This window comes from Brachycentrus maculatus, unplaced genomic scaffold (assembly GCF_059751285.1).
Source record: "Brachycentrus maculatus isolate JH-2025_06_01 unplaced genomic scaffold, ASM5975128v1 h1tg000054l, whole genome shotgun sequence".
Classification (NCBI taxonomy): domain Eukaryota; kingdom Metazoa; phylum Arthropoda; class Insecta; order Trichoptera; family Brachycentridae; genus Brachycentrus; species Brachycentrus maculatus.
Genome location: NW_028280808.1, coordinates 448435 through 464121, shown reverse-complemented (window position 1 = coordinate 464121; position 15687 = coordinate 448435). Strand labels below are relative to the sequence as shown.

The following is a 15687-nucleotide window of genomic DNA, read 5'->3' as shown; positions in this document are numbered from 1 at the left end:
CTATTAATGCTCAAGTATTGTAACCAATTTTAGGAAATTTTTATTTTCAATGAACCTAGTTAACTTGTAAAATTATAAATAGTATTCAGTTATAAAAATAAGTAAATAAATCCTTCCATGAAGCATTAGTATTGTGTGCTTTAATAAACCGTTGAATCTGGGTAATAATAGACTTAGACATAAGTGAAATCTCTCCAAAAGAGATCCATCCAGCTTAACACATTAGTTACGGCAATGTTTTGATAAAACTGTATCTTGAGGCGGGCGACATTAGACAGCTCTCCGGAAATATAAAATATGTCAGTGAACTTCATATTTTGAACTTGAGGTTGAACTCGAAAACAATACAAAAACGGTTAAATGGTCTCTAACGTCTCAATATATAATCATGTTAGTCCACAAATCACAAAAGTAAAAGAAATGTTAAAAACACTAATAAAATATTAGAAAATAACAACACAGTTTAACAACCGCCGAAAACTCAAAATCTGCGAATAAAAAATGATTTATGGGCTTTCCCCACACGCGTTTGTTGCTTTGTAAGTACCAACTGCCGACTTAAGTAAAGGACAATGATCTTTGTATTTTATTTCATTTTAGGACAAAGAAAAAAACGCACCGTCTGTATCCATTGTTTAAAATTAATTTGTAACATTTCCTTCAAAACATACTACGACCATTAGCTATGTTTTGAACCAGTAAATATCAGTATTATTTTTTATATTACAACGACATCTATCCACTACACAACAAAAGCAAAAAGGCCAAGAGATTAGAAGTTTATGACGTGTTTTTTGTATACTAAATTGAAGGTAGCCGAAATGCACAAAAATGTGCACCCAGCCACCACACAAGGTTTCTGAAACGCACAAATATGTGCACACCGTACACAATGTGTTACGGACAAGAGGGATCTCTTTATTAGAGAAAAATGTCCCGGTCCCTTCTCCTATTTTATACAGGTTCGATTGTAACGTGATTTTTAAGGGTGGTGACTGACGGAGCGTTTCGTAGTAACATCGTTCGTGGCGAGCATCAGTGAGCATCCGAAACTATGGATGGAGCGCTCGGCTCGCTGTACTGACTGCCTGAATGCTCGCATCGTAACATGTTACGTCACGACAAAATGGCTCCGGTCAGTCACCATCCTAAGTATTTATTTATGTTTAAATTTTGTAAAAGAATTGGGGTTCAAAAAAGTTTACCTGAAATTAATTATAATCCCCACAGTTATGCCTCGTACAACGTACTTAATTCGTTCATAATAAGGAGCAAGTTCTTCGTGCTAAAAGTTCATTATGTGAAACGCATTTTCCCATAACGATACATGTTAAAAAAATTAATTTGTTTGTACCGTAAAATATGGTATTATAACATTTAAAAAAAATCTTTTTATTTTATTTCTTTTATCAGACTCAGATTTAGGAATCTACCGAGAATTGCAGGGTTAAATCTTCTTGTTCCACCCTTTGCTTCTTGGCTGCTGGCTTCTTAAAAAACGTTTCCGAGGTTGTCTGTTTCTCACTCTTCTTCATCATCTGCGGGTAATAATGGGCAAGAGCGTCATTGTAGAGATCGTTGATCTTATGGCTCGGCTGAGTTTGGATTGGATTGGACTGTCGGTAAACTGAACCTCTCCCTATTTGACCAAGATGCCCTTAACGGCAGCAATTCATATTGGTTGATTTGATTGCCCCTCCTTGTCATGGGAAGCTTCCCTTTGAGCTTCATCATCTTGCTGGACTAGAAGTGCTTGGAGCCCTTCAGTTGTCAGCTCTTCTTGGTGTTGTGCGACCTTGCAGTGTTGAGCAGCAAGATAAAATACATTACAGTGTGGGTCACGTAATGAACAAATGAAATGCTTAAAACATTATGAGTGTGTCCTAATACTTGTTCACAAATCCGGATTATCTCCAATTAAGAGTAATTTTTTGCATTATTTTTGGCATCTCAACATAGATGAAGTAGAATATGAAAGTCCAGGCATTTACAGGGCTTACGACATCATGGGCTGGTTTAAGTGATCACTTTACACACGTGTAACATTCACCAATTCCACCAATGATTGATAAACTACAGTACTCAATTTTTTGTAACTTCTATATATATTGATCAAACTCGAAACACAGTTTGAGAGAGTTCGCTAGAGACATCTAGTGTAGTGTGTAAAGTGATCACATAAACCGGCTTATGACGGTCGTAAGCCCTGTAAATGCCAAAACTTCCATATTCTTCTTTATCTATGAGATGTCAAATATAATGTAAACAGAAAGTTTGTTCTGCACAGCGTTCATTATGCCGGCATTTGCTGTATAAGTCATCACTGTATAAAATATAAATACAGTATAAATGATTTTAAGTATTTCTTGATGATGATGATGATGATGTTGAGATGGTTCTTACAATATAAGGAATAACATTTCGAAGAATGTAAATTGATACCTTTTTTATTTGAGTTTATAATTTTGTAAAATTTAATGTGAATATTAAAAAAATTATTGTTCTTGTGCTACTTATTTATTACTAAATAATTTGAATGTACATATTTTTCTGTTTTTTGTATACGAGATATTGTATACATGTACCTGTGAATGACACATTAAGACTTTTCTAAGAGTATTATGTATGATAAATCTTCAATAAATAAATTTTAAACATTTTTTTCGTTTTATTTGTGCTTTTACCTGACTGTCCTCATGATTGGATTTTTTTAAAAGTTTTTGAAATTTTTATTCATATTGAAGTAGGGGTGCGATTTGTTTAAAAAAAAGTATAATTACAATATATTTTTGTTACGATGTTGGTTTTTTGGCTAATAAATTAATATGAAAAATCACAAGACTATCGATAACATTCTTATTGCAATCTGTAGAGAACTAAGGTAGATATTAAGGTTTAAACTTTAGATATTTTAATATAACGAAAAACGTGAATTCGCATACGTCATCAAATTTCCGTCATCGAACGTTTTAAGACGTCATATGGTTTATAGAGCTGTAATAGTAGTAGTGTGGATGGTTTGTTTACCACTACATTACCATTTGTGTTATACAAATATGAGGGGAGGGTGGACCATCGACGTCACCAAATAGAGCCGCCAAAAATTTAGCAATGTTACCAATATTAAAATAAGTCCGTCGTTTCTGTGACGTCATTCATTACCAACTTACGAAAACAACGTATTTACGATGGCGAATTTTCCAAAAGAAAATATTGATTATATCGGCTGTTATAAACACCAAACGAGTCTAATACAATCCTTTATAGGTTGAGTATGTTAAATTAGATATTCCTTCCCGTCTGAAAATGATTCATTATGAATTTAGCATTTTTATAAAATATTCCCCATTTATATTCGAAAATAAATTCAATATCATTAGAACCCTTATTGTCCGTTATATTCTTCCTTGGTTTCATCTACCTCTCCCCCTCAACACCTTACTTGATCCTACTTCCTTTGCCTTCCCTTTTTAAAATAATTTACAGTTGCATTTAATATGTTATGTTTTAAAAAATATATTCGTACAGACACAACCGGCTCCTAGCGCTGCCGCGGCATGCCGTTTGCGTTCTGAATTTGAACGTTTGAGATCTCAGCCTTAACTGATAAACCTTAAATTTTTAACTAATTCAAGCACACACTTCAATTAGAAAACTGTCTTGACTCTACATTGAAATTCCGTTCATAGTTCCCCATACAAATGGGAACGCTAACTGGTGCGCCGCTATAATTATTATGAAATGACTTCGTGTGTACAGCTAGGTAGGTACTTTTATTTCAACAAACCAACTTCACGACTGTGATTCGAATATAAAGCAGCAATGTCCATCGTCCAACTATCATTCCTCGGAGTTCCTACTTATCCACGCTTAATCCTTCCTAACGGATTACTATTTTACACCAGCGAAGGTAAACCATTATAAAATGTGCGATAACTATTTCTGTAATAAACAAAATTTTCAAGAAATAAGATTAAAAACAATTAATCACTTCAGTACGATTGAGAGAATGATAATCTGTACCTAAATTTAAATTTATCCATAAATAATTTCATCTGCATAATTTTTAACCTATTTATAGCTGATGACCGTTTACAAGTTGTCATTTTGAAATTATTTCATTTTTTGACCCCTTGAAACTAGGTGCTTACTTGCTAAGAATTATCTACTTGTCGTTTCTGTACATACGTTACATTATGTATTGTGCATAAAAAGTCACCAATGAATTGAATTGGATATTATAAAAACTAATATATCGACCCCTTAGCGGTTATACTGATTTGGAAATCATTCGATATTAACTATCACGATAGGGATTTAGTTATTTTTTAACACTTACACAGTGGGAAAACACTCCAGGATCAAATTTAGTAGCAGGCAGTACTTTTTTTGCGTAAGTTAACATTTTTGTAACAAAATAACATAATCATAACAATTTTTAATCCACGATTTTTGAATAAATTATTTAACTGATCTATATTTGAAAATTATAAATTTCGACTGATTTAAAAAAAAATGTTCTAATATTGTTAAAAAAATTATTACACTTTTTATGAAGAATACATACCACTACTACTAACCATCACGGCGCTTTCCCGCAGGGATAAGCAGAGGGAATAGAACGCCACACCAGACTGTCTGCAAACATTTTTCTCCTCTTCCATATTGATTCATTTCTTCATACAAACCCGCCAATTTTATATTCTATTTACGCTGTAGCTCTCCAAAAAAAGAGACTTACCTCTTATGCTGGCAGGCTTACACTGAATATTTATTTATTTTAAATGGAAATAGTCACACAAGGTAATAGATTTTTTTTTATTTGTATTTCATCATCTTCAAAATTATTGTATATTTTCATTTAAATAACGTATGTTTTGCAACATAAATGAATCATGCTGTCGAGACCTATATTGTAGTCATAAAGGAGAAAGTGACCAAGTGTATTTTTTAACAAAAACGTGATCATTGACTATTTGATATCTTACTAGCTTAATATTACCCTGAAAAAAATCTCAAAGGATTTTAAACTTGGATTTTTAGTATAATATAGGATTTTTAGTATAATATAATGACTTGTTAAAAATGACGTTTATTTTCTTGCCAAGCAAATGTGTCTTAAATGGCCCTCCTGAACATTTTACGTTTTGTTAGTTGGTCACTTTCTCCTGTACGACTTCGATATATTGTTTAAAAATGACTGACATTAATTTAATTTGATTTCAGTTTCCCGCCCCTGGGTCACGTTTCCGAGGTCCTGTCCTGTGGACTTACGAAAAATGGCAGCCGATTCGTGGGAGCCGTTACGTCACAACCTTATAGCCAATCGGATATCTCCATCATTGTCTGTCTCGTGAGCCGCCTTGACAGGGTTGAACAAACTACCAAAAAATATACAGAAGTAGTGTGTTTTTTTAAAAGTAGTTTTACAAAAAGTGAACGATGAATGATAAGGAGACTGTTATATTACCATAACACAAAGTTAATAATGCTTTTAATTTACAAAAAAATCAACATCAATAGCATAAAAACAGCTGGAATATTTTAAGAAATTACCTATATAATTTTATACATTCTAAAAATGAATCACTTTCTTAACGGAACTGCGATTTTTTTCTGGGAGAATAAACGTTGAGGTTTTTAATACCATGTCCATTTAGATAAAAATGTGTTCATAGTTTTAAAAAAAACATAAGTAGATTGCCTTTTTTAATTTGATGTTTCATAAATACGATGCACATAATGTGAAGATGTCATATGTAGACAAAAATATATATGAAAAAAGGATGTAAAAATGGATTTGATGAAAAAAATGATTTTTCAACTGTAGTTTAAACAATGATTAAAGAAAACACTTCGTTTTTTACCACTTGAGTTTTATTATAGACTACATGTTTCAGAAGTTAAACTTCCATCATTCAGGTCTGTATAATAACAAAACTCTATAATAAAACTCAAGTGGTAAAAAACGAAGTGTTTTCTTTAATCATTGTAACATGTCTTACCACAGAGTTAATGCCGAAACAATAAATAAAATATGTAGTTTATGCAAATATATTTTTTAAATAAATATTATTTAACTTAAACTGTTATATTATAATTTTTACGATATAAGTAATAAGAATTCTTTTAAATTACTTATAATTATCTTTTGTGACACTCACTACATTACAAATTTTCATCGTAAGATACTAATTAATTAAAGTACCTAACTGCCAATAAAAATAATTAATCGAAAATTGTGTTTTATTTATGATTGTCAATAGTTTGAATGCAAATTTTAATAAAATAATACAAACTGTGAATAGTACATTTAAGCACAATTTATTATTATTTTTAAAGTTATATTTTAAGTTTTTCTTTATATGAAACGAGGTATTGGAGCTGGACAAGTTAGTGTGTTAGCTCCTGAGGTTCGGCAATATGCGTAACAGAGTAAAACAATATTATTTAATTTTACGTGAATTACACTTTAGAAATCTATACATAATTCTTCTCAAATGTAATAATTTTTATAAAATAAAGACGCTTTATTTTTGTCAACCCTGATCTCTGTGTTTCAATAGCGAAGTGCTTCACACGAGCCTCACTTTCTAAACACAAATCTTAATTCACAAGACACGTGAATGCCGACTGTTGACAGCATCTCTACGGAGAGAAGTGCGATGTATTCAACATTATCACAAGGATGGAAATGCGTTGCGATGATAGCTCACGATTTGTTATTCTTGTGACAAGTTTTATCATAGTGTGATCAAAAAGATTAAATACATTTTTTAAAAAACTAAACCAAACTTACCAGCACGTCACTTCTCCCCAGGGGTAAGCAGAGAGATTAGAACGCTACACCAATCTGTCTTTGTAAACAATCTTCGCCCCTTCCACATTTATGCATTTCCTCATACATACACGCCGATCATTTCGCTTCCTGACCTGACCACTTTCAAATGTTTTAAATGCTTGATCATGCCAAGTTTTTCTCGATCTTCCTCTGTTTTTATTACCAACCACATTCGCCTCTTCATTTGACTATTCTTTTTTCACTAATTCGATTCACACGCTCCAACCATCTCAAACACGATTCTTAATTTTATCGATAATGCTTATCTCAGCCTTCCATTATTTCCTTATATAACATTTTGTCGCACATTCGTCTGAGAGAACGCATTTCAACTGCATTCAGGCTGCATTATTTTTTTTTGCTTTCTTATCTTTTCAAATATTCAATACATGTTTTTTTTATATATTTTTTTTGTATATCATTTTATTCAATGTGTACTTTAAGTTAGTTTTCTTCTTAACGAAGGATGGTTTATTTGTTTTTTTTTTACCTTTTTTAAATATTTTTTTAATTATCTGTATTACGCCTCTTTAAGCATAGCCTGTGTTGAGCCGAAATACTTACATGTTAATACTTTTTTTTAATAACTATATTTTATACATTACATAGGTACAATAGATACAATAACAATTTACATTATAAAAGTTTTACAATAAAATAATTACGCCTGGTCTTTAATTAATTTAAGACATTAGTTAGACAAATTAAAGGTTTATGCTTTCGTGAATTTTACCTTATAAATCTTATTAATTTGAAATTTCGAGCGAAAAAAGCGGGATGACTTAGAGTCTGGTTGGTTTAGTTGTCCGTGTGTAAAGTGATCACTTAACCACCCTATGACAAGTCATAAGCCCCGTAAATACCCAGACTTGCATAGGTGAATAGGGCACTGCGTCGTATAGACGCAGTATTATCGAGATCGTTACTTACATGAAGGCAAGGTGATCACTCCTGCGCTTCCGGGACCAGTCCAGGGTAATATTAAATAAATATTAGAGTGTAAATTCACTAATATTTATATCCTCCCCTTCTAAGTATCGAACCCGGGACCTTCAGCATGGTAGGTAAACACGCTAATACCATTACACCACGGCGATATATATTTGTATATCGTTTTTGTATGTCCGCCTCTGTAGTGTAATGGTCAGCACGCTCGGCTACCGTTCTGGAGGTCCCGGGTTCGATTCCCAGGGGAGGTCAAATAAATATAAGTGATTTTTTCACTGCAATATTTATTCAATATTACCCTGGACTGGTACCTGAAGCGGAGGGCTGATCACCTTTCCTTCATGTGTAAACGATCGAGATAACACTGCGTTTATATGAAGCAGTGCCCTATGCACCATTGGGGTGCGGATAAGGGTTTTATTAATATTGTTATTATTTGTATTAGGCGGATAATACAAATATGATTTCACAAATATCATTTTCAATTTCTTCAAAAAAGCTCTAGGAAGGAAAACCTAAATTGTTATAGTATTGCCTAGCGTAAAATATGCGAATAGGAATGTCGAATGTATACGTATTACACATAATTCGAAACAATCGCGTAACTTAGAGGCTGTGTCCACGCAAGAGCGAAAGAGACGGAGCTTTCGATTCGCGTTTTGAAATTGGCAGCCGCGAGATTCCCGCCCAACTCTGTCGAAGTTGCCAGTCGCTAAACAAACTCCGCGGCGCGCGCACCGCGCTACCGTCCCGACTTCCCGCGAAAACATCTGGCTGGAAACACGACCCCCTTTGATCGAATAAAAAAATAATGTTCTCGAACCACGACAAGTTTCCCGCCGCGTGAGCCCCGCCCCCTTCCCTGTTAAGTTACCCCGAAAATGCGGTACAAAGTTTAGTTCTGTTATTGTGTGCGACTTTCAGTGGATCTAGCCGTAAGTGGGTCCGGCGAAAAGTATATCAGTAGTTTATTGAAGTGAGAACGCAGCAGGTGAAAGTCTACGCGCGATTTCTTCAACCGCGGGACAGATTGGATACAATCGACGGCTGATCGGTGCCGAAACGCCGGAGCAAGTGTCGGAATAAACACTGCAGCGGTGAGGAATTTAACTTTCAAATTTGGTAGCCGGAAACTAAATTGGTCGATGTTGACATAGACAACACGAAAAAACATAAACAAAAACATTATTAGGGTAGTTTAAAATGCCGTCATTAGCATAAAAGTAGAATCTCTGAAAAGTGTCAATAGTAAGTGACATAATCAAGGCAACAAGAAACAAACAAAAACCTTTTATTGTGAAATAAGGCATTTTAGGCATTTTAGGGATTTTAAAAATTATTTAAAATCCATAAAATGCACATCAAGTCCTACCGAAATTCATTTTCAAATCGAGCCTGCGATATGTGCAATGTAATGCTTAATGAAATAGACATCAATAATGTTTCTTTTAATATGTTTCAGAGAAATATTTTTGATGTTTATTTCACTAGTTGATGAAGAAAATTTCTATTATTTGATAAAAAACACGCAATGTAAGTTTATTATATAGTTATACTTTTATGTACATGACAGTTTATTTTTATTTTTAGATTACTTAAGTTAAAACCTCTAGTTAGAATGTTATTTTTTCCCCTTTAAAACCCTTCAACCCTTCAAAATTACTCCAGATCCCAGTTTAAATAACACTGAAGTCATCAATTATTATATCGCTCACTCCTTTCAACAACGTCATTTATAAAAAAAAAAAGATTTTTCAGAAGATCGTTTTTAAATTTTAGAAATATAATAAAATGTTTTAAAAATAAATATCAAGCCACTTAATGAACTTTTTTACTGTGCAACAGATCTTTTTAGGTAAAACCTGAATGTTTTATCTTCATTTGAAAAATATTTAGTATATTTAAAAAAATAATTAAACAACACCTATTCTTTAAAATGCAAAAACAACACTTTCTGTCCTGTAGCGGGTAAATGTTGAGTTAAAAATATGCCGCTTTTGCTGGGATATAGTTCATTTTCTGGGCATTCTGAAAACATGCACAACTGAAAATTGTCGATTTTTGATATTTGACGTTGTTGAAAGAAGTGAGCGATATGTGCAGTCTAGTATCATTTACATGATTACGTTATTACATTAAACTATACGTAAACTATACGTAAGTAAAATACGCCTCAAAAACTGTAAATAAATAATTGTTGGGCAATGTTTTCCGATTGGCCATTGGAGGGGAGATACTTGATACATATCTACTACAATGTTAAGTGAAATCTCAACATCTAGCCTTCTGGAAATAAGTAATTATCCGGTTTTCTAAAACCGCACTTCAATCAGTCCAATTTTCACAATTTTGTACTTGGAAGTTTTATGTAGATACTATGACTATCAGGTACAAGTATACATTGATTGACGTGGAGTAAGACCGCATTTAGTCCGATTTTTAACCTACTTTGGTATCAAAATAATGGCATAACCTTAATTCACACACACACATTTATATATGTATATATTTATATATATATATATATATATATATATATATATATATATATATATATATATATATATATATATATATATATATATATATATATATATATATATATATATATATATATATATATATATATATATATATATATATATATATATATATATATATATATATATATATATATATATATATGAAGATTCGTTAAATTGTCAGGCTAATTAAATTAAATTTAATAATATGAATTACAGTGTGTAATAAATACATTAAAAAACATAAATTTACTACTGCATAAATTAATTGTAAGTTAGACAAGCATAAAAAAAACTAAAAGTATATTGAAGTAAGAAAAGTTATGTAGCACATCTAAACATTTAATAAATATCCTTGTAATAAAAAAAAACACAAAAGAAGAATTTGGCGCAACAAAAAAACTCTGAAAGGATATATACATATTTACACCTTAATCAAAAAAACTTTTCATAAGATTGAAGAAGTTTTAACCCACAAAGGATGGTTGATTATTACATTAATTTAATTGATAATATTTTGATTACGAACACAACTGTTGATATCATTTCGTTACTTGAATTCAAAACATTTCAATAATTACATCGATAATTCCATAACGTATATGTCTCTTTTCAATTTATTTTTGCAAAGTTTTTTTACAATTCTTTAATTATTATTGGTAGACTTAAGAAAAAACACTTATCCTTATTGAATTTTGTTATTGCATTTTAAGGGGTATAATATAGCCAGTTGCAATACTTGTTGAAACTCCTAATAATATACTCGATATCTATGTACATATATTTTAAAGAAAAACCTACAAACGTATTTTACGTGCTGGACTGGCGAATTCGCATGAATTACATTTTCCGTACACAAAAAGAATTTGAAAATTCAGGTAGTAGACGGTCTCGTTTGTAATGCGGCATAATATTTCACATAATTGGCATGTTATCACGTTCGTGGCATTTAGAACGGCACACACCAAAAAGGTCAGGTAATCAAGGTGTTACCTACTTGCGGCCGTAGAGGTAATCAAATATAAATAGCTTTTTTGACAGCAGTTTGCAAAAGCCTTCCTCGGTGACTCACGCAGTTTCGATATCCTTTGAATAAGATATATTCTGCATTCTAGAGAGTTCGACAATGCCTTCACCCACTGAAAGTTAGCCTTGGCGTGAGTAAGCTAGCTCCAGACTCTCAAATGACTTTTTGTAACCTTTGGAGACGCAAAGCAGACATATCCGCACGTTGAAACTCGATGAAAAATGACGGCGACCATCGAGTACCTACTAGTTTTTGCTCCGGTTTATAGTCACCGAATTTTTTTACGCTTTCGGCCTCTCAACGTCTAAGAAAGCTAACTACTGATATCTGAATTGCAGGTAATTCAATTCAATTGAATTATTTTTAATTAACATACTCATTACAAACTAAAATTTAAAACGTATACATGAACAAAAAATAAAAAATAAGCAAGAATACTCTTGTTAAAGATGTAGAAGAATCCCGCTTCGGAATACCCCTTCAGACGTATGGAAAAGATATATTATTATATTATCCAGCCTAATATTGTTCGCATAGCGGTAGTTCTTTCCACAGGCATAACCACCGGCAGGTTGGTCCTATATATATAGGAATGTGAAACAATCCTTGCCGACGCTGTTTTAGGTAACTATCAGGATCATATAGACCAATGCTCCGGATAATTTCAGGATTATTGATCATACCGCGCAAAAATCGATAAAAATGCATAATACAATACACATTCATATGATATGATAAAAAAACGCTACTTTTTAACAGTACAGAGGATAACATGCCCCGCTGAGAGTGATAGGGACTTTGAAAGCATTAGTAGTCATTTTTTATCTTGGATCATTGGAATCATGAGCATTGGAAATTTTATTGACTTGGTAATGAGTATCTTTAGGCATTTTACGTGGTTTTAGAATCCGCATAGAAATAATGAGGCAGGCAAAATATTACTGTGACGATAGTATCTTGTAGTAATTATATTATAGTTCAATATTGACAGTAATAAATTTTACACACAACAAATCGCTCACTCCTTTCAACAACGTCATAAATCAGTTTTAATCAAGTTTTCGGAATACCCAGAAAATGTACTATATCCAAGCAAAAGAGGCATATTTTTAACTTTATATTTACCCGCTACAGAGCAGAAAGTGTTGTTTTTGCATTTTGAAGAAAAGGTATTGTTTTACTATTTTTTTTAAACATACTTAATTTTTTTCAAATGGAGAAAAAACCTTCAGGTTTTATCTAAAAAGATTTGTTGCACAGTAATAGTTCAATAAGTGGCTTGATATTTATTTTTGATACATTGTATTATATTTTTAAACTTTAAAAACGTTCTTCTGAAAAATCTAGTTTTTTTTATTTTTGACGTTCTTGAAAGGAGTGAGCGAAATGGGAAATACTAAATTAATAACCTGAATCATATGAATTATAACTATATACTCGTACATAAAATGTGGTCATGATAAATTATAGATTCCAACTATTTAACTAACTAACTATCACATCGTTTCACCGCAGGGCTAGGCAGAGAGAATAGAACGCCACACCGATCTTTCTTTGCAAACAATCGTCGCTTCTTCCACATTAATTCATACCCACCGATTATACCGAATCTGGACCAGTTTCAAGTATTTGAAATATTTGATCATTCTAAGTTTTTCTCGATCTTATATTATCCACCAAATTCGCCTCATAAATTTGTTTCATATTCTTTCTTCACTTATTCGATTCAAATGCGTTCCGGAAATTTGAATAGTGTGGCTGTCAACCATGGGTAGAATGGTGAATGCTGCACGTGTGTAAAGTGATCACTAAACCAATCTATGACAGGTCATACGCCCTGTAAATACCCAGATTTCTATATTCTTTTTCGTCTATGTCGAATACAAAGTACAAAAATTTAGTTTTTAATTTTTTTTTGCAAAAAAACTCACTCTGCAGGGTACAACCTTTTCATTATACTCGATAGGTTAGTACAATTATTATATGCATAACTACATGAGCACATATTAATACATACAAATAAATATTTTGAACATCGATAATCAACGTTTCAATTTTTTTTTAATCCTACCAGATGCTCAAGAAAAATCACCTTGAGGGTCTAGCATACACTCGCTCGGATTATTTTCTATGATGTATTTATAAGAGTGACCCAACCCAATATCGTTCAAATTCATTAAAATTAATAGTATGCATTTAAATAGCAACAAAGAAATCCAAAAAAAAACGTTGAATACCTTGATCAAGACACTGAGAAAAGACATAACAATATCAATTATCAAATCATGAATTATTCAAAAATTAATAACGTACTTAGGTAACTGTCCTTTGATTTGCAATGAGCATTTTTTTATGATTTATGCATGCGGGTTTAGGTCATGGTTGAAACAGGTTCAAATTCATCCAGGCGTGAAAAATTACTAACAATATGTCTGTTTTCACTGCTCCAATAAAACTTCTTGCGAACGCAATAGCGAGTCGTTAGTTTATAACAAGTAAAAATCGATTTGTAATCGAGAAAGCCAACTTTCTCAGGGTTTTCATTGCCTAACATAGTATCATTGTTTGAAAAAACGTGAGATTTTTAATTATTCAGAAAAAGCTATCAGCGGACCATTTAGAATTGTGTTTTCAAAAGATTATTGATGAATTATAATGTAAAATATTGTTGTTTCTACTTTCACGAGGTAGGTAAGTACCTATTAACATAATACGCAAACGACATACATTTAGTTTTATTATTAGAAACTCATTAGCTTTTTTTTGTTCTTTGAAGGCATACAACAATCTCAACCAAATATTACACACACACATATATACTTAAATATGTTTATATATTTTTATATATATTTATATATATATATATATATATATATATATATATATATATATATATATATATATATATATATATATATATATATATATATATATATATATATATATATATATATATATGTATATATATATATATATATATATATATATATATATATATATATATATATATAAATACATATATATATATATAAATATATATATATATATATATATATATATATATATATATATATATATATATATATATATATATATATATATATATATATATAAATGTAGGCAACGAGAGTAGAACGCCACACCAATCTGTCGTTAAAATCGTCGATGTAGATGAAAATATCTATCCATCTTCTACATCTCCTCATACATACCCACCGATTATTCCGACTCCTGATCTGACCACTTTCGAGTATTTCAAATACTTGATCATACGCCAAGTTTTCCGCGGTCTTCCTCTGCTTCTACTGCCAACCACATTTGATTCATAAATTCGTTTTACTATTCTTTGTTCATTATATTTTATTTATGTACGATTTAAATAACTGTATTTTATTGAGTGAAATGTGAAATTTTGATGTCTAAGTCCAAAAGCGAATGAATTACAGTTACGATGAGTAAAATTACAGTACGATGAGGTTAAATAAAAATGTGAGTGGATCAGAACACAAAGTATTTTTATTTCTCGAAATAATATACGATGAGTAATATTATATTTTTATGTGTTTGCAAATGTCTCAAGTTTTTTTTCTGATATAATATTATTTCAATATCATGTCAAAATAAATATGACTGTTTTAACTGTAAAATTTATTGGATATAACACCAGGCTGGTATTTGATGCGTGGAACTGATCAGTTTAACTTCATATAATAAAATATCAAATAAATATAGCATCCATTGGATTGTAGATAAGGGTCAGTAGTAGTAGATCATCCTGCCTAATCTCGTCTACTTTACGACCAATTTAACACCACAGCAACCAAATGCGACATTTTACTAATAGGAGAAACGACAAAAGAAAACGGGTTCAAAACTTTACTGAAATGAAAAGGTACATACTTCTGAAGACTTCATTTTAAAATTAATTTTATAGAAAATGTTATGTATTAAAAAAAAATATATGTTATTAAAAATATTTATTTACTAATTGTTATTTTTCTTACGTTACAAATACTGGTTTATGAAACGTTATTTAATGTAATAAAATAACAAGTATATAGTTATGATTTAACTACAATAAATGGTTTTCAAATTTATTTGATGTATTTTATTTTTATAAAAAAAGTTAAAGCACATGGGTTAAAATGACCTTCTTTTACATTTGCATAATATTTTAATTAACACAAATCTAGTAAGTAGCTATATTTTAATACATAACATATACACTATTGGGTAAGCATGATTCTATCTGGTTTACTCTTAAAGGTCTGAAGATTCACCGTTTCGAGAGGTGAATGAGCAAGAAAGCGATTATAATACATGAAACTTTCATAGGAAAGTTCGGTTTT

The 15687-nt window shown here is 31.3% G+C and overlaps 1 protein-coding gene across 4 annotated transcripts in view; it reads left to right on the top strand.

The window, feature by feature from the left end:
- The first annotated feature begins 8496 nt into the window (after window positions 1–8496).
- The window catches only part of kkv (hyaluronan synthase-like protein kkv), a 68801-nt gene continuing 61610 nt past the window's right edge, over window positions 8497–15687 (top strand). For all 4 annotated transcript variants that reach the window (XM_088277998.1, XM_088277996.1, XM_088277997.1 and 1 more), the window contains exon 1: window positions 8497–8886. The gene's annotated coding sequence lies outside the window, so the exon portion shown is untranslated. The remainder of the gene's footprint in view (window positions 8887–15687) is intronic.